Here is a 23,434-nt window from a genome sequence, read left to right as displayed (position 1 = left end):
AAAAGATCTTTCTGAGATTTGGAAGAAAGCAAGCACTACAGCCGAGTCCGTTAAATCATAAAACATCAGGCATGGACTTCATTCTTCAGATATTCAGATGTGAGAGATAAACCTAAAGCAAAATTCCAAACTGGAGTCCAACTCCTCTCAAGCTTTACAAATCTGAACCTTCAGATAGAAACCAATGAGTAAGATGTAATGGGATTTGAATTTTCTGGAGGGAGAATCCATTGTGTGAATGGATTTTAATTGTGATGAAAAAAGGCTATTAAATCTCATCAGGGCAGGAAATTAATGTGCTGCCAACTTTACTGAATTGTGAGAGATTCCTTGGCACTGAAAAATAATGGGAAAATGTTAAATCATACTCTACAATTATTGATGATGATTTAGAAATTATGTTTGATTCAGCCCATTTCAACAGATAGTTTCCAAACATGTTTGTGTTAGCCTCCATATTACACGCTAAATTACTTGCGTAGGGTTGGTGTTATGCTGAACCTTGTCAGCTTATTAAAATGAGGAGCAAGCAAAAATGGGCATTGTTCATTATTAGGGGCAAGCACTGGATCGTATAACGTTTCTCAACATATTTGGTATGTTTAGACTTGTGTATCTTCGTAATCCTTTCGCAATTTACTCAAAATCTGTATTGCTGTCATTCAGAACTCTGTTTATATATGTGTGGTGTAGCATATAATTTACAAGTGAGGTCAGCTGTTATGCAGCAGCCACTGAGACCCTTGTTACTGGCGCTGAGAAGCAAAAGGAAGCTAGGAATAGTGCTACCCTCTGTTTATAGACATAGAAGAGGGGTAAACAGAGATGCAATGCTTGTTGACTACTTGCTTATTTGAGCCAGCTCTGCCCTTTTGCAGAAAATAAGAAGAACGTGCACTAATTCCTTAAGTCTTTCTTAATAGCCGATGTGCCTTGTCTTATGCTACCAAGATGGTACCTAGGTCTCTTGGCCTTTACACTACCCACACTGCTATGCATGCTCTTTAACTGTGCGATTCTCACTCAGAACCTGGATGCTCGTTGAGGCCAAACCAAGGTCACATCTTCTCTTCAGAGCTCCCTTAGCTGTTTCTTGAAGCAGCTTTTGCTAGTACGTAAACACTGAGTCTCTCCTTCCCATCCCAGTGTCATGATCAGTCACCCCATCCTGGATGGTATATGGGTAATATAAACCGAAAGCTAAATTCTACTGATCGAGGCCTGTGAGTTTATGTGTGTTTTGTATTACTCGTTCACTGGGATGTTTGCTAATTTGATTAAATTCTAAGCAATCTTAACCATCACAGCCTGCTAAGTCTTTCTGTTTTTTCTTTGTATTGCCTTGACTCCCTGATTTATCTTCCTATCATCAAATTTCTTTATGTGAAATACGTTGATACTATATCAGTTAGAGCTAGACCTTCCAGTTCACCACCTTATTGATTTTCTTCTTACACTTTGAGTGTTTCTTTCATGCTGGAAGTGTTGTGCCTGCATGCAGGGGAATAAATGGATACTTCACTGGGCAGTATCTGCTGTGAGATTTGTTCACCCTAGCGTTTCTGCTGCAGATGCACATTGTGCGCTCAGTGGATGGCAGTAAGAGCTGTGGGGTAGCTGGCTGTTATTTGGAAATGTACTCTGTGCATTGCTATACTGTCAGTTGGAGTGGCTATGGGAGACTGGTGGTAACAGAGGTGGCTTTGCCCTCTGCACCGCAGTTTTCTGTCATGTCCGAGTTGCACAGACACCAGGCATGTTTTCATACACATTTCCTTTGCAGCAAGGGTGACAAAAACCTGACCAGAAGGCCTAAACTTTGCCTTGTTCCCCATGGTGAGTGTTGCTGGGGGAGACCTCATCAGAGGCAACCGTTTCCTATACTCTCCTCTTCGCATACTAGGCAGAGGCAGACGAAGAAGCGGTGGTAGGTGCCAGGCTGCTTTATCCACCCTCTCTCCTAAACAGTACTACACCTATCTGGTGCAGCATGGCATTGTGAAAGCACATTTTCTGTGTGCAGTGAATGCCTGAAGGTACACTCTTTGAGCTTTATAAAGCTCAGCTGGCATTGTCAGGCAGCCTGTGGTGGCCTGCAGAGGCCACTACGCTTCTGGCCTAGGTCCAAACAGATAGACATGGGAGTACACTGGTCTTCTCTGGTCTTGCTGTAAGATCCTATGGGCCTGAGTCAGTGCCCTGACAAAAGTCAATTTAATTTGCTTTTTGGCGTTCTAGTCCATCATATAAAATAATGATAATGCTGCTGTGTCTCAGCGGAAGTGGTCTTACAGCTTTGTCAAGGTATGTTTCACTTGCTGGTGCAGGAAGATGTGTGTGGACGTACAGGAATGCAGGGATTATTGGGGTAGTGTTGGAGACCTGTTCGGTTTGGTGGGCCCAGAGGTTTATCCTTACCACCCCTGCATAAACTAATGGCTCTGTGGGTTTTGTCACAGGTGGGACTGCGGGGAGTGTGGATGATGATAAGACCAGAGCCTAGGAGCAAAGAGTAAAACTGAATTAAGCTGATATGGTAGGCACACCCAATTTTTGAAAAATTTCAGAAATATTGGTTCAGTCCAATGTAAATAAATCCATTTTAATTGAATATACTGCTGGGGTATCTTGCATTTTATTTAGCTTTAAGTCTGAATTTTTGCTGAGAAGTCCAAGATTTCCAGGTGGGATCAATTTCCCATGATAAATTGTCTGATTTGTATACAATTGTGCTAAATTCTGGGGTTTGCAACCTTCATCTGTGTAGATCTGGGATCTGATGACTCTGCCCTGTTAAGGTGGTATTAGAGACACCTTTCAAAGACGCCCTCAGATCCACCATTGAAGACTTTCTGCTTCTGCTGCTTTCCACCTTCTACTGATTAATTCCAACTGATTAAAAACATAGGTAACACGCAGTAGCAACAGGCAGTACTTCCATACCCTTGCTTTGCATCCCCATGGAAAGCCTGGGGAAAGCTAATGAGCTGCACATTATTCTCTAGCAGCTCTCCACCTGTTTGTATGCCCTCTTTATAGTTCTTTCTACATCAGTGGTCATTAATGGTAGACAGTTTACAGCAGGAATGAAGTACTCCAGAGTATGCTGAGTGGACAACTAGTGCATTTCCTGTGGGAGATGTGGTGGGGGGTCTTTGACTCGGTGACTTACCATTTCCAGAGGCACACACCGATGCTCAGCTCCCCAAATCTATTTGAGGCTATCTGAAAGAATTTCTAGGTGCACACTACTGTTTTCTTGTATATGCAATTCCTCACTGAAATTTTATGGCAACTTTGTGTAATAACTGAAGCACAAGTTGGCCAGTCACCAGTCTGGTGAGCCACTCTGTCAGTCAAGTAGAACTCCAGTAAACTATCAGCTTCTGTTTTGAGTATTCCTATATGAAAACAGATTTTTCTCTCCAGTATTCACAGGTTTGACAGAGAGCAAAATATTTCCATTTCCCCCAGCAAACAGCTTGTCCTCATGTAATGACAGTTTTCCATCTGCAAGAACTGCCTTTTTGATACCACAAACCACCTGAGGTGAAAATGTAACTGACTTGCTTTTCTGTAAACCTGCCAAAAGTAAAATTATTCTGCCTGTAGCAAGAAATGTTTTCATGCCAGTGTATTCTCCAACTTTGCTAAAAGTTACATACTTCTGATTTTATCAGAACGGAAGAGTAGCTGTAGCGTATCTCTTGGCAAATCAACCTATTCTATTGTGAATCAAGACAGCAGTTTTATTTGTGAGTTCAAGTTTCATATTCACTGAAGAAAGCTGTGGTGTGTCACATTATGCCTTGTCAGTACCTAAATTTGAGCTTCTAAATCGCAGGTACGTGACTGAAAAGCAGACCCATTTCTGGAAATAAAGGGAACTGGAAATAAAGGGAACTGCAATATGCATATTCAGATCCTTTTGAAGTCAAGGTATTCTTTTTTCAGATTTACAAATATAGATTTAAGTGCCTAACTTTATGCATTCATGTTTGAAAATATTTTGACCTGAAGAGTCATATATTAATTACAGATGTTGCAGAGAGAGAGAGATTTCCAGAGGAGGGAAAGGTGACATGGGAGAAAAAAAATTATAAAATAATTTGTTTCTTAAGAGAAGAAATAAATCTGCATCGTAATGTTTTGGTTGACATCATCTTCTGACAAACTGAGGCCAATCTCAAGTATAATTATTTATTTTAAAGTAATACAGTTTCATAAGGTAGTTAAAATTGACTTATACACAGGGACTTCTTTTTTCCACACACTGTGATTGTCCTTATATAGGAAGATATTTAATAAAAAACATTACTTGCCCTGACCTTTCCAGCATCGCAAAGGATTTGACAAGTTGTATCATGTTTTTAATCTAGTGCAGCAGAATTCTGAATCCTAAAGAAGTTATCCATTGTGTGTCTGTGCTAACTTTGGATAGCAAGGGGACTCGCAGACTAGAGTACAAGCCACAGAAACCTGCAAGCTCCTTCCTACTATGTGACCTAAGCTGACGGCACTGCTAGAGAGTTTTCCTTCCCAACAACTTGCAGGTTTTGGAATACATTGATGTTAGGCATAGCTTCTTCCTTGGTGTGCATTTTATCTATGCAAAAATCCTTCTGCCATGATTTCTTTATGCCAAACAACCCTAGCCTTTTTCTCCTGCTATCCCATGACAGCATCTCAAATGTTTCTGCTTATGTTATTCCCCAGGAAGGTTATTCCCCCTCAGAAGGCAAAGAGCAATGGCTTTATCCTTTCTGCTGCTGCACTCCTGTCTGTGCCCTTCTTAAGCATACTGAATCTGATTGTGTTTATGATGGGGAAGGTGAGAAGCACATTCTTTAGTCCTGCCTTTTTGGATAGTCCCCAACCTCCTTCATGATCACAGAGGCATTGATAGGAGGAATGGACTTGAAAGAATATTTTGCCTAATTCTTTACTGCTGGAAGGATGGAGATTTCTTTAATGAAGTTTTATGCAGCGTGAAATATAAAGTGAGAAAAAGATGAATACAAGATACCCACGTATTCATCACAGTTGCTTCCTAGGAGGAAAAAAATGTTTGTCCCAGTGAAATCAATATCAATAGGAGTGTCTCTGTTGATTTTTGCAGGTCTGGGAAAAATTTCAGCATGAAATAATAAACCTTGGCTGCCTATTTTGCTAGTTCTATTTGCATTTCATCAAGTAATGGATGCAAGCTACAGCACATTAGAAAAGCCAATCTATATTCTGACCAGCTATGGACTCAGTAATTTGACAGCTCTTTAAGTCAACATAATTTTAAAATATTTTTAATCACAACAACATGAAAAATAGTGTGGATTATTACTCCACTAGCAAATTAATGTAAGAATGTACAAAAGTGGGAGACAGTTAAAAAAAATAAATCACTGCTGGAAGAGACTCTCTTTAACAATATGCAATAAAGCTTAACACTTTGACAGTCTAAAAATTGACAGTTGAATCATCGTAAAATAATACAGTAAGAGCTGTCCAAATATAGTCCATGAACAACTGTTTGATACGAAGAGCCCTAGAAAAAGCATTGCAATAACCCAAGTTATAACAGGCATTCTGAATTTCAAGATAAATCAGTGCAGTAGTGTTTACATGATAAACATGTAGAACAACGTTAAATCATGTCTTGACTTCTATTGAACCAACTAAAATGTTCTCAAAATTAAAATATTTACAAGAGGATATTGTTTCACAAGAAATTAAAGAGACATATTCTACATATTGATGTGTATTATGTACATAAATCATCTTGAATGTATTTTGAGTGCCACATTGGATGTAAGCAAAAAGACGTTACATCTTCTGTATGAAAGAATTATTAGGCTGCAGCTCCAGATTGGGGTTGTGAATTTTTTGATTCTGACAGTAAATCATTTCAATAGAGATGGAATACAAAATGTTTCAAACCAAACCTTTAGGGAAATGTATAGGCACTGTCATCATATCCTTAAATATTCTAGAAAAAAACCCAAGAAAATTAAAAATTGAAAAGGTTCATCATGAAAGGAAGGACAATCTCAATTTAGAATTTCTGCTGGAAATAAAATCGCTAAGGCTACTACCAAATTATAAAGTTCACAAGGTTGCTTCATTGGAACTCTAGGTCTAAATGACAGAATAACAATAATGATGCATTTGCCTTTGAAGTCAGCAATACATAGAAATTAGATTAAATACATTTAGTCGAGCATCCTTAAAAATTCAGTTGTTTTGACCTAGTATTATACCAAATGAATTGATGCAGTTCGTATCTCAGTACACAGTGCTTATATCACTTGTAGCAGTTGCTTCTCTGCTTGCTCAGTTTTTTACCTTACAAAGGCTATGCGCGTTCCAGAATCAGAATTCAGAGGAATATCTGTGTAGCTGTCTGTGAGTTGGAGGGGGTGTGTATATGTGTGTATTTTCATAATAGCCGGTGAAGACAACACAATAAGCCTCTTCTGTTTAAAATAAAATTTTAGTTTGTAGTAAGGGCAATATCCAAGTAGCACCTGTTTACCATCAATCACAAAGTCTTACTCTGTCAAGTTGCAATACTTAGGTAGCAGCAGAAATTTAATGCATTTATCACAGATCCATTCCAGTCAATTCTTAATAATAAAAATTCTCCACAAATTGTTGTAATATGCAGTTCTAAATACATGTAGCCGATTGAGTAGCTATTGAGTAGCTTTCCAGCAATACTTAGCCAGTTTTGGAAGTGCCTTATAGAGACATTCTAATTTGTAAAACCCCCTTAAAGTGTCAGCACTGCAGTTGTATAGTAGAAGTCCACTTGCTCAGTCTGTTTTCATTTCAGGCAAAATGACAAACTCATCCCTTATCTCCCTCCCTCTGGAAGCAGAAAAAGCATGGTTCAAGTATTCATAAATGCACACCCTGCTGGGGGACAATCCCCAGCCTCTAGGGAGAGCTCTGGACAAAGTTACTGTTTGGAACCATGGATCATGTTCACAGACTCATGGCATCTTTTGAAACTCTTATGTCCTGTTGCTTTCTCCTTTACCATTCTCTATCCATATATGCTGCTGCAAATCCTTAAATTCTTCAGCAGCAAATTACATCAATACAGACTTTGTAACTCGGGTTTACTTGCACATAATGTCTGAAAGCATTTTTGCTTTCTTTTTACTATTCTGCAATTTGCAGGGTAAAGTATCAACGGTCAGAATCACTCTTCTTTTGTTATTAAGAACTTTCATATTTCAATCCTTTTTTAGCTAAATTGGTAGATTAGAAATAATGAGAACTATGTGCTACGACATCTAAATGCAGACTTCACTGCAGGCAGCATGTGCTCCACTCTCTAGGCTCCACAGATGCCATGTCAGTTGTATCATGCCTAGCAAAAATCAATTTGATCCTCATAATCTTTTGTTCAGCAGGGGTATCCTGCCACTGTCAGTGACCTAAGAATTGAAGTCTGTTATGGGTATGTAATTTTCTTACAGTCATTTTAAATAAATCAATGCCATATTAGTTCTAGGGGATGAATTTTTTTGATCATCAGCACATGATCAGTTGTTTTACTCGACCTCACTTTTATTGCATATACCACAAACCTGAAGAAATATTTAGTATTGTCTCTCCAAGATTTTTCAGTCCAAAAATGGTATTCATTTTTCTGACTTATTCTCTCTCTCTATCATGCCCCCCCCCCCCCCCCCGCCTTGTAACGTCTTAAAAGCCTTTTTTTACTATAGCTAAATAAAAACCAAACTGGAACTGAATGCTTACTCCCAAATTGTTGGGGGGGGGGGGGGGTGCAAAAAAAACCCTGGAAATTTTCTATTAGAAATACCTTCTTCGTGTTTTGCAGATCTCATCCTGCATTATAGTTCTGGCAGTCACAGTTCACACTTTCATTTGCAGCCAAAGGATTTTAGCATTCCTGTAAACCATTGTTGTCATTACCAACCATAGCACTAGAAGGATACATATCCTTGAAAGGATCCTTTCACAGGTAGCTTAGTTTTGTGCTTGTTTTTCCTAGTACCTCAAGACCACGTTTCTTTGATTCAGTTCTTTATTTTCTCAGAACATTTTATTCAAATGTATTTCCAGTATACCCTAGCATAGCAAAGTTTTTAGACTTCTTATTTGTAAAGCTGTCCTAGATCTGTTCTCCTGGGAATCAGTTCATTTTTTTCCCTGTAAATAACAGTCACATTAATCTCTGGTGTCTTGGGGATCCATGTTTATTTTTTTCAACTTTTTCTGAGTGTCCGCATCTTACATTCTATCTCCTCAAAAGCTTGTATTTTCGGGTGACAGATACTCTCTCTGCCAAGACAACTTACCCCATGGTTCTGGTGTCTTGCCATAACTAATCTTCTGGCTGTCTCTGGATGACTTCAGAGGTAACTGCTTTTATCCCTTCTTGCTGCTTCATCTTCTCTCCTCTTTTCCCTTGCCTCCTCATACCCCATTGTAATGAACTTACTCCTCAGTTAATTTCTCCTGCCTTAGCTTGTCTCTTTTTCTATTTTGTCCTTGTGTGCACATGCACATTCTGGCCTGGATTGTGTGCTTTTTCTCAACTCGTCCATATTCTGGATTCATCACCCTCAAATACAGAACTCATATAAAATTCAGGGTAAATCCAGAGTCAGTATGTCTTGCAGTGTAGCCTGTATGATTCACAATTCATAATCTGGTGCAAGAGATTGTGAGAAGAAGCAAGCATGGTGAAGTCAGAGATGAAGCCTGCTGCTTTCACATCATTTTGCTAGCTTGCTGGCTGGGCTCAATGAGGGCAAATGTTTACTGACTTCCACTAGTCAGGACATCATTTAATTTGAATAAAGTCAGGAGAATCTGCCTTTCATCCAGAAGAAAAAGTTGTGCTATCTCATTCATGCCATTTCTAGCTGTTCATGCTAGTTCACATTTCTCGTAGTAACTATTGCATTTGGCTAACAGCTTCTAGGCACGACATGCCGCCTTACTGACCAATAATAAGATGGGGATGGTTGTATTGCTGATCACTGAAGGAAATTATTGCAATCAAATTAATGGATTAGAGTTAATCAGTGTATCTATCTGCTTGGAAGAGTGTTGGGTTTTGCTTGCTTATTTGTTTTCTGTGATAGGATTAATGTAGACAAATGTTCATTTTAGCAATATTAATAAGTTCATTATCATATAATCAGTCTAACAAATGGTGGGTTTAAAAGTTTAATCTTAAAGAGCTGCAAATAGAAGATAATTAGCTATGTAGGGCAACACCAATCACTGCTTAGTGGTAATTGATTGATTGAAGAACGGGTAGGAGTTTTCAGAAGCGGTTTCAAAATGTTTAAGTGGTTATTAGTATGAAAGCCTATCAGTGGCCTAAAAGATGTATTAAAGGTTACCAGCTGGCTTTTACTGTCTCATTCTCATGTCGATTACAATTGGGGATTTTTGTAGATACTGGAGAAATATTTCAGTCTTGCTGTTTTTCTTGTAATTAGCAGATTGGTGTGGGAAGATTTCATTGGGATATAGTGATGTTTCCTGATGTGCAGGAGGTAACGTTTCTGAGTGTAATCAGCAGCTTTTTAAAATGGATTTTGCAGCCATGAGGTGACAAGATATCAAAGTAAAGCATTTCAGTAATTTATTGTAGTTTATTTCATGTAGCTTTCATACATTATAGAAGGAACATCCATTAACTCGGTAGTCATTAGAAGGGTTTGAAATAAAACTCTGTACATATTCAACAAAGTATGTATTCTTTTTACTTAGCACTGAAGAGTAGGTAAAGGTTTTCCTACATGCAAGTAAGTTTAATATCCTAATAAGTAAATTAATTTTATCTTAGTGAGCATACATCTTACAATTTCTGTATTGGACAAACTGCAAATATATAGGGCCATCTTCTCAACTGGTTAAAAAAAGTATAATTTGCAGGGAGTTCACATCCATTAATTAGTATGTTCTACCTAACTATCTGCTCATTCTCCCAGAAATCTCAATATCCAGATAAAAATACTTTCACTGATGTCAATTCGCGTACGTAACAGGAGGCTGTCAAAAATGGAATAATCATCTGCAAAACGGCTGCCTAAATGTTTCAGGGCCAGGTTGAAGAATAATAATAGGGAACGTGAGTTCTTAGGGACCCTAAATATGAGGATCTATTTTCATCCTAATAAAACTGAAGCTCCTGAAGAGACAATTGGAGAAACCTAATTATTCAATTAGGGTCTAATAAGAGCCTTCAAAGAAGGAATGCCACCAGTGGTGGAGTGAGATGTCATAACCATAAGTCTTCAGACGTTCTATAAAAAGAGCCAAACTCTCTCTTATTTGTGAGGCCTCTTCACTTTGATCTGTAGGCAGCTGCTCAACCCTTGTTATAGCAGTGTATCTATCACTAAGACATCTCCCAAATGGTTTCCATTGTATTCATGGGCAAATGAATTTATCCAATATCCAAAACTGAATTGGAAATATAGAGCATACTGGAGAGCTCAGGTTTTGCTAAAAAAATAAAAAGAAAAGATGAAAAAAGGAAGAAGGGGATGAGGGAAGACATACCCATACCATCATTTCAGAACTTCTCATCCCACGCGCACAAACTGGAAGATGTCTGGAGGATTCAAAAACATATGGTGAGGCTGCTGAGAAGGACAAAGAAGATGCTTTATGACTCTCCTACTACAAGAAACTGAACAAGAGGTGAATGAATAAAAGCCCCAAGATAGAAAACTGTACCACTAACAAGAAAACCAGAACCGCAGCTGTCTCAGGCAAGAGAAAAATGAGGTGTAAGGAGCAATGCTGATGGTACTGTGAGCCGGAGATGTTCCCAGTCCAAAAACTAATGAGAACCAGAGAATGTGGTCTTGAAGTAGAGCCAAAGCACTGTACCAAAGGGATTCAGTGGAAACAGAAGTAGCAGCTGTCATCAGGCAGCAAGGAGAGCTTCATTTGTAATGAAGCTAATGAAAAGTTCAGGGAACATGTTAATTTGACTGAAAAAGTTTAAAAATGCTGAATGAATCAGAACAGACCCTGTAGTTCTAAAGGATATTAAGGTATATTGTGGGGACAGGAGTCTTGAATTCTGGGCAGAGACAGCTTGCATGGAGTTTAAGCTTAAACTTACCGTGAGTGAAGCATCCATGTGTAGCAGGGTGGCCCTTTGAGGGCCAGTCTGTTCCCACTGCACGTGCTGACTGCTGGATTGAAGACAAAGAAGCTGTCTAGGTGCTAGAGAATCTCATCTAGGCTGCCTTTTCCATGAAAGATTCAACCAGATGATGTTTCTAGGTCCCTTCCAACTTGAGCTGTGTGACTGAGGTCAGAGGAAGAGGACAGAGGTGGGATATTCTCTGACAACAGGCAGTGTGCTGCAGTAAGAGCTGCCTGCAAATGGGAGAGCCTACCAGAGGAGCCAAACCCAAGGGATCATGTTGACAAGAATTTGGGACTCAGCGCTGTGGTAGCAAGAGGGGATACTGCTGAGAGGCCTTGCCGGCAGAGAAATATGGGAAGCTTTAGGAGAGCGGCCAGACAAGGAGCAGTAGAGGACTAAGAAAAAATGACCTCAAGAACCACAGACAGAATCAGAATCCATAGGCATGACTATAGACTCTCATTCCCTTACTAGCCCCCAAGAAGGACGTCCTAAGAAAAAGAGTGGTTGGTGTTACCCTGAGAGGGGAGATGCTGCTAAAAAGCCATTTCCTGAGCTGGGTTCAATAACCTAATTAGGAGGTGGGACCTAGAAGGCAGCAGTCAACTGTTGGTTACGTATGCCAATAAGCATATTCATTTCCATAAGAACCAAAGGGATTTTTTTCCCTTCATTTAACACCTGTATACCTGTAATGGACCTGTTTTTTTAGGGTAGGTAATGAGCCCCCAAAACAAGCTGTTTGAGCCATGCTTGTATCAGTTTAGAAGCAAAGGAATTGAGGTTCTTTGTGTGTCCTACATCTTACAAGAATTTCTTCTGAATTTTCGCAGTTCACAAAAACAGTCAAGCTTTTTGGTATTTTAACATGCATCCGTGTACGTGCCCTGCAAAGCAATTGAGGAAATAGAGAAAATAGCTGTGTTGCAATTCACACTGGGTCTTCAGTGTGCTTTCACCCTACTCTTACCCCAGGACTCAAAGGGACCACAGGAGTATTCAGAGTATGGTCTCTGATACTATGAGATCATTTACATTTTCTTTGTTACTTTAAGTGAAAATGTTTTTCTGTAATGGTAGGAGTGATACATCTGTGACCATAACAGTTCACGTTTCCTGGTGAGCATGGGGGTGACGGCAAGTTCTACTAAATACAGATTTCCTCTAAAAAGGTTCAGCCTTGACTCTTGTCTGTTAAAAGAGAAAAAAGCATGTTACAGGAACAGATGGTGTAGCTTTTTTTTTCTTTCTTTCTTGTTGCTTGAGTGGAAGGTTCAGAAACTATTTCTTTTTTGAAGAACTGTACTTTTTGGTGGGAGGGCTAGGTAAATTTGTGCTCTGTGCTTGGTTTTTAATATATGATATATGACATGGTAGTGGAAAAAAAATAGAGCTATTAGGTAAATATCAAGTCCTTCAGGAGTCTGTCTTTTTATCTCATCTTTTTATTCTTTTTCTACAAAAATAATAAGAAACAACTGTTTATGATTGTTTTGCTAAATATTTAACTGTTTCTCTCAAGTATACTTAGTATGATTTAATATGAATGTCAACATCCTGGCCTGTTTTTAGTATAGGTTGAATTATTGCTTGCTACTTATGTTTTCTGGGAGGTATGATGTCAATTGTGGATGAATTCAATAATAGGTGCTGTTTATAGGAATTGCAAGAATCTACATGAAGTAGAAAAAAATCCATATTATCAGGAGAAATAGCAGTGTCTGCTAACATAAAAGAAATCGTGCTTTTAAGAAATAAATACGAAACACCTTTAAATGAATCTCTGTGTGAAACACTGGGTGTATGCTTCCCTGCAGGAGTCAACTTCAGAGAAAGAGAAGGGGTAATGGGATCCCTATTGGGCTGAAGTATGCAGTGAGCACAGGTACATTCCTCAATTAGCAGATCTGTATGAATATTTGAATACTGCTGCTGAGTTGCAGGGCTGACATCCAAAGAGACCTTGACAGGCTTGAGAGGTGGGAACCTCATGAAGTTCAACAAGGCCAAGTGCAAGGTCCTGCACATGGGTCGGTGCAATCCTAAGCACAAATAGAGGCTGGGCTATGAGTGGATTGAGAGCAGCCCTGAGGAGAAGGACTTGGGGGTGTTAGTGGATGAAAAACTGAATGTGAGCCAGCAATATGCGCTATAGACAGAATTGTGGCTAGCAGGTCGAGGGAGGCGATTCCCCCCCTCTACTCTGCTCTGGTGAGACCCCACCTGGAGTACTGTGTTCAGCCCTGGAGCCGCCAACGTAAGAAGGACATGGACCTGTTGGAGCGGGTCCAGAGGAGGGCCACAAAGACGATCAGAGGGCTGGAGCACCTCTCCTATGAAGACAGGCTGAGAGAATTGGGGTTGTTCAGCCTGGAAGAGAGAAGGCTCCAGGGAGACCTTATAGCAGCCTTCCAGTACCTAAAGGGGGCCTACAGGACAGCCAACAAGGGACGTTTTACAAGGGCATGTAGTGATAGGACAAGGGGTAATGGCTTTAAACTGCAAGAGGGTAGATGTAGATTAGATGTAAGGCAGAAGCTCTTCACTATGAGGGTGGTGAGGCACTGGAACAGGTTGCCCAGAGAGGTTGTGGATGCCCCATCCTTGCTGGATGTGTTCAAGGCCAGGTTGGATGGGGCTTTGAGGAACCTGGTCTAGTGGAAGGTGTCCCTGTCCATGGCAGGGGGGTTGGAACTAGGTGATCTTTTAAGGTCCCTTCCAACCCAACCCATTCTATGATTCTAGGATTAAGCTATGTTCCTATGCTGTCCTATTTAACCTGCTTACTGGTTAGACTCAGCACACAGTTTGAATTGCAGTGTGCTCCAGTTTAGGAATGTTTTTTATGCATGTTTTAAATCAGTCCTTTAGGAGGTTTAAATCCCATTCATTTCAGTGAGAATAAAGTGCATGTTTTAGTATTCTTAAAGCCTACAGTTGTAATTATTGGAAATGGTTATTAAAGGAGGTTGCATTCCTTATGTTAACATTATCTTGTGATAAAATATAATTATAGTCAAGAATTATTAGGAGAAATTATTACACTTTGGTACTACAAGTGAAAGACGTGGTAATGAGGAAGTGTATTAGCTGAAATTACAAGAGAAAAACGGTAAGTGAAAACAGCAAAGTATTTTCATTTTGAAATAGAATTATTCATAACAGACTGTGTTTCTCTTATACTTGTTAAATACCTGCTTGGAGGGGGGATATATTTTTTTAAATGGTTTTATAGAGACAGGTGAAGGAACTAATTTTTTCTTCCAGGATTAGCTGGATAGTGTTTTAAGTACGAAAACGTGATTTCTGTCTCAGTTTTCAAATTTTTCTGTTGAAATGAAACTGCTTCAGAATAAGGTATTATTCTAAGCTAAGAAGCAGAAGTTGTTTTTTTAAATTAGTATTAATAACATACAAAAATACGAGTAAAATGAAACAGATAGTATGTGATAATTTGTAAAATGCAGTCTGTAGTAGTTTGGTTTTCTGGAAAAGCATTTGCATCTAAGAAGTTTTCTATGGGAGAGGGGCAGAAGGACTATTGTGCTGTTTCCATCATTAATGGAGCAACAAGGTGCATTTAAACACACAAAGAATGCTGTTATTTCTCATGTCTAGATATTAAATCAAATTGAAAATATGTATATTTTTAAAAAATGCATGCACTGGAACAGTTTTCTCCCATACACATGCATCCAGTTTTAGGTTCTACTTCTTTCTTCATTGCTTTTAGTGAGTGCTATTCCATGAAAGAAGTTCCAGGCGCATTATAATTTAGTTATAAATTTTTGTTTTGATTTCATGGCTCAAATGTTTCCATACGTAGTATGATAGAAAAGCTTTGTTCTTCTACCCTAACTGCATGTATTCCAAAACAGCAAAGCGGTCCTCAGAATGGATGGTGTTACATTGCTGTTTCAGTGGAAGAGGTACCTTATTGCAAAGTGGGTGTAATGTGGTATTTTTTGCTGAGGTTTCAGTTAAGTGGTAAATACGGGATGTTTCATTCTATTCTTGATTATACGGATTTAACCCCGGTGTGTGAATATCATGTACACACATGCAATACAGGTCCAGAATAGAAGTAGTGCTTTACTTTTTTCCAACAGTCTTCAGGTTTATATGCTAATGGACTATTTAAATTATGTCCCATAACTATACATACAAAAAGAGAGGAAACTGTCTTTGTATTTTTAATGGCATTTTGGACAAAGAAAGAAAATAAACAGTAGAAATATTTTTCATGGTCCATCCATCTTTTGTGTACATCCTGGTATACGTGAGAAGTGGCACTATATTTGAGAAAAAAAAATCCTTTGTCCCATGACTTCCCATGCAGCAACGTTTCATGGTGTGTAGTGAACTAAAACTAGTGTTTCACGGAAATCTGTGTGCATGTTTGATTCGGGTCCCTCTGTATTTAGATATTATGGTGAAGTTTCATCCCATTTTCCCCAGTTAAAGCACAATTCTGAGTCAAAGCTTTTCTGCTATAAAGAAGGTAAACAAGTCTATTATAGACTGAAAATTTCAAAAAGGAAAAAAAAATTGTTAATTAACATTTTTTGGACACTTGACCAGTTGTCTTGAAATTTTACAGGAAATTTGTCCTTATTCTTCAAAGAGAAGTTAGGGCTTTACAAATGCAAAACCAGTCTAAAGGTAATGCAGGGAGAAAAATTGGAATTTAAAATGTCAGATGCATTTAGCAATCTCTCCATAAGAAGTCCATTCTCTGATTAAATTCTGAGCAAAGCTTTGTGTGTTCAACATGCTTTTAGGCCAGATTTATGATACAATGAGAAAAGGACCTGCTTAAGAGCCAACCTAAGATAGTTTTGTTAGCTGTATTTTAATTAGTATTTCTTTCTTGAAAGGTCTAAGTTATTGCTAAGTGCTTAAATATTCTCAAGCCGCTCTATATCTGTAAAACAGAGGCACTGAAGAGAAAAACTAGGAACCTTTAATGGTCTTTAAAACATTATCTAAATCGCCAAGCTCTTAACTGACTGTGAAATATCTTTAAGATGCTTGAAGTCTGATGCTGACACTTTTAATAACAAAAGTGAGCGGCAATAACTATTTCGAGAGAGCTCTGGAGCACTGTGCAGTCACTTTGCTGGTGTATAGGGTTGACTAACCTGCAGCAAAGCTAGGAAGGTCTTATTTTCTCTTGATTGCTCAGTATTTACAACCTGGGTTTGGTTTTCCCAGTGATCTTTAATGGTTGATCAAAGGACAAGAAATGTGGATCATGATATTAAACTGGCTACATCTGAATAAAGTCTTTTTTCATGAATGCCAGATAAAATCCTGTTCCGTGGTAGCTCCTCAATCCCATTTACTTCATTGAAGTGAATGGTGGATATTGCAACATCGGCAGTTTTTGAACATGAGTGACAGCATCATCAAAAAAACCTAACAAGACTTAACGTTACAAGGTTTTTTTCCATTTGATTTGTGAAAGGAAAGATGAATAGATTACATTCCTCTTTTTTTTTTTTTTTAACATCCATACCACTGAATTGTGGTTTTACTTTTGCTTAGTTTTTGTTGTATATGCACTACAGTTAAATTCTTATATTTCTAGCTGTGAGAAGAAAAAACAAAACAGGCTTTCTAATGGTATTTTCTTTCCACTTGTTCCATAAAAAAATTATTTTTGCATGTATAGATCTTTGCTATTTCTACGCCGCTGTACTTGTCAATAAGTTATGATCACCAAAAGAATATTTCCATTGCTAATAAGATGAGAAATACCTTTGCTGTCAGATATAAATTATTCATTGCTTTTCATGTTATCTGCTCTTAAGCAGAGAAACTTGTGTCTTTTTAATTCTTGTAATAGCTAACAAAACTCCCTACATGTGAATTCTTTGTCTTTGAAATGTTTTCTTCCACTGATTGATTTTTTTGGGTTTTTTGGATTTTTGAACTCTAGTTATTTTTGTGTTTGGGGTGTTGTTGGGTTTTGGGAGGGTTTATGTGGGTGGGATTTTTTTTTGTTTTGTTTTGTTTGTTTGTTTTGTTTGGTTTGGGGTTTTATTTGTGTGTTGGTTTGTTTTTTTTAAAGCACCTGAACTCAGTATATGGTATTATATGTGATATTCCGTAGCATCTGATTTGGTACAATATGCATAGTAAAGACTACCTTTCCACTATATGCTTCTGCTGCCTAATGTAACAAGGCCCTGAGACTTTCAGAGCTCACAGACATGATGGCAATAAAGCATAATAATATTAATAATAACTTAGAAAAGTGACAGTGGATCGAATATAGAATTGACATAAAATCACTAGTCTTAAATAACAATGCCTATTGCTCTAAAATACTACTCAAAGCTTTTATAAACACCCATTTACTGCATTTACTAAGCATATAAGAATAGAAACCAACTGAAATCCAGTGATGGGAGTTGACAAAGGCAAGTGGCAAAGGTTAGGTTGCACCAGCTCTGTAGTGAAATTATAGAGCTTCTGCAGATGGGAATAAGTGTGTAATGTAACATAGTATTTAAAAAGTCACAAAGATACGGGATCTATTTGCAGCATCAAATGTTTGCCACGCTTCTTTGTCATATTTTTTTTTTTACTACTCTCCTCCTTCCCCATAATATACCTTTCCCTTTTTTCTCCTTTTTCACAGAGCGGATTTTTCAGCATTTTCTTGATGATGTACTTTCTGATTTTCTTACTGGGAACTTCCACATTCTTTGAAATTTTTCTCAGACTCACAAGACTTGAGTTGCATTTAGTTCTATTTTCTTTCCTTTGTGTTTCAAATACTTCTGTATGCTGTAAAGTACCTGTCTATCAGTTTCTCAGTAGTCTCTGGTTTATGGTCATCAGATAATTAATGACTGTTTTGGCAGACCATTGGGATATTGTGGTTCTTTAAGCATAGACGCCACCTATTTTCCAAATTAATGGCCACCTATGTAGGTGCAACTCTTGGACAAGTATTTTTTTGAATGGTTTAGATATAGACTTTAATTTCTCAAAAAAAAAAAAAAAGCTATTGACTGCACAAACAAGGAGTAATCTTAAAAATCTTACTAGTTTTGATAAACTAGTATCTTCTGAGGTCTTAATGCAAAGTCTTTATTTTTGGTGATGCTAAAACCAAAACGGAACAGTGACTTAGTGGCTTGATCCGAATTTCTTAGAATAGAGCATAAATACATTGTATAGCGTTCTCTTGTCAATCAGGGTAGAACAAATCTTTTGTGGATTATAACCTAATTCCAAGACTTTATTCCTATAACGTGACTAGTAGGCTGAATTATGTTTCCTTCCTTATGTTCAAGCTTATGATTTATTTCAGTTTCAACTTTGTGCAATAATAGAATTTCTCACTGGTGCTGCTTGTGTATAAATCTTTACAACCCAAAAGTTAGTGTTGGTATTCATTCATATTCATTTTTGCAAACAACAGGATGGTATCAGACAGCGTGTGCTAAACTAGTACAGAGGAGGGGATTAAGTGATTACTTGGCTTTGGAAAATTGGACATGTATGGTTTAAAGGATCACTAGTATTTAGAGGAATGTGTTTTGACTGCAGAATACTTTGCTTCCAACTCTTATGGCTGAGCCTCCTGTAAAATTCAATTACAGGAGCAATAAAGTGTATTGCAATAAAAACACTTCATACTTTCCTCTTTATGTACAGTAGACATGGATCACGTTGACTGGACAATTGATTGCAGTGAATAAAAGCTGATCTGTAAAGCCCAGGCAAATCAGAATAGTTATTCATGCTGTCTAGCAGTTCCAAACTTGATTTCAGTAATACTACTATATGCAGCTCCTAATTAATATTCTGAGAATCAAAAGAGATAAGCTTGTAGCATGAAGACACCACAGAGAGTCCTTTAAATCAGTTTATTAGAACCTTCACAGAAATAAATGTAAAACATTTTGTTGTGAAATATAGCTAAAACAATATCCTATTGAAGTAAGTGTGGGTCAAATCAACCTTCTGTTGCAGCCGTTTGATCACTGATATTAGAACTGATAGCCATAAAAAGGGGTCTTGGAACACACCAGGCTTTGCTGACTTGCACATTTTTTCCTCTTTCCTCCCAGTTACTTTTCTCTGCTTTGTATGCTGCTTCTGTCAAGTGTCTCTGTTTGTGGGACTTCTTAAATGACTGTTACAGCTATGCCTGTACTGGCTAGATCTTGCCAAAATACTTTTTGCAAGTGAATCTCCAAAGGTAGTCCTTTTCCCTGTAAGTCAATTGTTTGTAAAGAGATTCTGAATGCTAAAAGTATCAGCTATTAACAAATATTTGCCAGATAGTTTGCACAACCAAAACTGAGGTTGCAGTACGCTGTAGAACCTGCATCATGTGCCTTGTTTGTGAGAAGTCATTTAAGGTCATGTAAGATGTTGAAAATGCTTTGCCACAACTTGCCCAATTTTTTTATGATACAAACAGAAACTCTTTTCTGCAATTATTCATAACTGATTAGTAAGACTGGCAAACATGGCTGAACGAAACACTTGCTTAGTGTTTGCTTAGTACGTTACACACAAATACAGAAACCCAGTGTTATTTAGACTGCAAATCAAATACTCAAAAGCTAGAAACTTCCATAATTACGATAACAATTTAGCTCCTTTTCCATTTGCAGTCTGATACTATGCTCAACCTCATAATCATACATTATTTTTGCACAAGGCATGTGCTTCGCTCATTGCTCGGGAGATCAGTGCTGTTAGCCATGTTTTATGACAGAACGTATTGCAGAGATTTAATGATATGTAATCCCCAATGAGTGTGTAATCTTACATTGACTATGCTATTATAATATATAAAAGATACAGATTTTAAAGGCAGCCTTAGTCTTAACAGTTCCTACTGGTTTAGAGTTTTATGTTGTAAGTTTAATAACTTCTTTTAATGTTTTATGGGTTTCTTATAACTTTTTCAAGAACAAACTGAAAAAATAACACCACACAAGAGTCAAACTTTCGGACCCTCATGGTCCCAGCACTGCACACAGTGAAAACTTTTGACTCTCCCCTACAGGCCTGTGCTATCTGCATTGCTGAGATGTTGCTGCTGGGGATTACTCTGTACCTGCAGCAATTCCAGGAGGACTGAGGACACTTTACTCTTAGGTTTCATAGATAATTGCTGGCACAGAGGGTGGAAGTTGGGTTAAATTACAATCTGTGAAGGGAGTTTGTACAAGGAATAGACAATGCTCTGCCTGTATCCTTCAAGCTTTAGATTCCTTCTGCACCATCTTTCCATCCTGCCTCACAATGAATCTTTTTTGACAGACTCCTCATGCTAGTCCCTTTTTCCTCATGAGGAGTATGCAAGCCAGCCTCACTATGGATTTTTAATGACACTTCTACCTTCCTGCCTTTTAAACTGTAGCCTTCAGATAGTATTCTGAGCTTTTTGTCCAGTCTGTGTATTTACTCTTTGTTCTGTCCTAACAGAGATATGTTGACACTGTCCTATTCAAGGAGATGGAAAAAAGATGGCTGTGACAGAAAGGACAAGCTTCTTTCAAGTCTTTGTTCAACAAGGTAAGAATAAGAAGACATTTCATATAAAGTCAGCATTTTTTTGATCTTTGGGATGTGGGGGTGGAGGCAACCATTATTTTCCTCAGCGATGTTATAAATGCCTGAGTAACTTTGCCCGAGTTTTTAAAAAGTCAGTCTAGGACAGATTTATGACTTAGGGCTTTATGCAAAATCCTTATATTTTTGAGAAATGTTGAATAGTTATAAATGGACTCTAAATAATATGAAAGTTGAAGAACTTTAGCATTAGAGGATGCTGTTACCTGCTATTGCTTACAATGCTTTTGTAAGAGCTGGAATTCAGTTTGATGGAATACTGTTATTTGCATATTTGTCACCTTTTATAATATATGTGATTTAATGTGTTTAGTATTTGTTATGCTAAAATTGACACTAATTATACAGTAGCATTAATGTAAAACTTGTTTCTGTGATGTTATGGAATTTCTTGTGATGTGCAGTTCTGTCGATAGCCCCTGCCCCGATTCCATGTACTACACTACTGCAGTCCTCAGGTAAATCTTCATTTCCAGTGTGTGACACAGTCATGTTCTGTCACATGCTGGGAGGTATAGATGATGTATCAAGGCACATGATGGGAAAGAGCCGCAGCACTATGCCAAAGCTGGGACACATGCTGCCATGCACAGTCTGTTAGGAAGCAAACTCGCTAGTGGTGACATGTTATCCTGGCTCCCATCTGGCCACATCCGAATGAAGCTAGTTTGTCAATCACTGTGGTTATGTCATGAATCCACGTTAAAAATCAGATGATCTGTAGTTAAAATAATAACAAAAGAAGTCTTCCTAGCAAAAAAACACCTAAGCTATGAGCATTTACAGACAATGAAGCTTTATAGGTATATTATAATTACTAGTATTTCATTTACTTGAAGGGACATCATCACATTATAGCAGTTGTTCTGAAAGAACGTCTTACAAGCTTCTTGAGATACACTTTCAGTTCTTACATACAGTGTTTAATTTACTAATAACATTTTTTGCTTTAGTCTAATGTTATTTTACTTAAATATATGTATCCTTATACAGGGCAAAAAGGTATTTTTTTCCTCAATGCTTAGGATTTTCAAATCTGAAGCTGTACATTATCACATTAAAATCTGCAATGTTAAAAAAAAAAAGTATTTAGCATTGACAATTACAGGACAAAAAGTCATGACAAAGAGAGAAATTCACCAGAGATGGTCTGGGATAAATAACCTGTGACATAATTTCATATAACTTAATCTGTTTTCTTTGTCCATGATTAACTAGATAAGAAGCAATGAGCTTGAATTTCAGAAAAAAAAAAAAAAATCAATTTATTTGTTAGAAACTGTTTGTAGCAGAAAGCATGAAAATGGGTTGCCTGAGAAAGCTGTACAATCTCTAGTATCGGAGATACTTAAGAACACATTAGACACAGATGTGTCAGAATGACTTAAATAAATTTAGGCAGCTGGCAAGGGAATAGAATAAATAACTCCTGGGGTTTTGTGACTGGAAACTATGAAGGTACTAAAGAAGTAAAATGAAATTATATGTAATATTTTTAGTTTCACATACAGAAATACAGTCAAAGATTTACACAACAGGTCATGGGGAATTTCTGTGCAGTTCCAAGGAGATTTTTACTGAGCTGATTCCTCAATAATACCACAAGTTTACAGATGAATTTGGGGGGGCTCAGTAATGAACAAGAATTGAGATAAATGGGAAAAATGTTAATGAAATGTGGGCTTTTTCTTTTCAAAATCAAAATCCACTTTTTACTCACTGAACTCTGCTAAACTCCATTGAAAATCTCAGTTCTCAGCTCTGTTTCATAACTGGCTTATGTAACCTGTCTGACTACAGGGAAAGAAAAAATAATATTAAAGAAGGGGTTTTCTTTTCTAGTATTCTCCACTTTAAAGTGTAATTAATTGGTTAAGAAAGAGTTAGGGTGACTGGTGGACTTCCACTCTGGTTAGATACCATCTTTGTGGTACCTATAAGCATCTATTATCTGCTGAAATCACAGTCCTTGACTGCAGAAGTTTGAAAACTGGGGAAACATAGAGATGAGCTGAGAATGATTAAAGACATAACTTTTTACAATTGAGGATTGTGAAAGTGCCTTAAGGGACATAGGCATCCATCTCCTGTTCAAATACTGTCGATGGATGTGAGTGCCTAACATCTTTTGGCAGATACACCCCAGAGTTTTAGGAGTGCCCTGTGGTGGAGTGAAAAAGGAACATGTCCTATTCTCATACAGTTGCTGTAAGTTTAAATATTCCAAAAGCAAGTTAAACTGTAATTTTCTCTGCTGGACAGGGTCACAGTGCAGTTCAGATTCACAGGCTGCCCTCAGTCAAACCTTCTCACCACCTTCTCTCTGACAATGCTTCATAATGCCTTAAAACAAAAAGCTCCATCCCAACAGCTCTGAGAGATTTAAGTTTATTAGAAGTACATGTTCCTAACTCTATATCAGAATACATTTTTCCCTTAGGGACAGAAATGAAAGGGCTGTGAAGTAAATGTGAATGTGACTTATTAGCCTCATGATAGCAATCCATTTTCTTACCTTATGGTCTCCCTAAGAACTGTTTGTGGTTTTGTCCCCAAAATGTGTGCTTTAAATAACTCTAAGAATGTTATTTCAGTTCTAAGACAAAGCGCTGCTGGTGTCGACCTAAGAAAAGTAGAATGACTAATGCATATTATTTGAAATAGAAATATTAC

The 23,434-nt window shown here is 37.8% G+C and overlaps 1 long non-coding RNA gene across 1 annotated transcript in view; it reads left to right on the top strand.

Annotated features, from left to right (window-relative positions):
• LOC115348102 overlaps positions 1–23,434 on the top strand; it is a 262,022-nt gene that overhangs the window by 67,439 nt on the left and 171,149 nt on the right. Inside the window, exon 4 of the long non-coding RNA XR_005933549.1 lies at positions 20,615–20,704. This is a non-coding gene — a long non-coding RNA (uncharacterized LOC115348102). The remainder of the gene's footprint in view (positions 1–20,614; positions 20,705–23,434) is intronic.

The sequence above is a fragment of the Aquila chrysaetos genome, chromosome 11 (genome assembly GCF_900496995.4).
Source record: "Aquila chrysaetos chrysaetos chromosome 11, bAquChr1.4, whole genome shotgun sequence".
Classification (NCBI taxonomy): domain Eukaryota; kingdom Metazoa; phylum Chordata; class Aves; order Accipitriformes; family Accipitridae; genus Aquila; species Aquila chrysaetos.
Note: the sequence above shows the minus strand (reverse complement) of the source record. Positions and strands in the feature narration are given on the sequence as shown.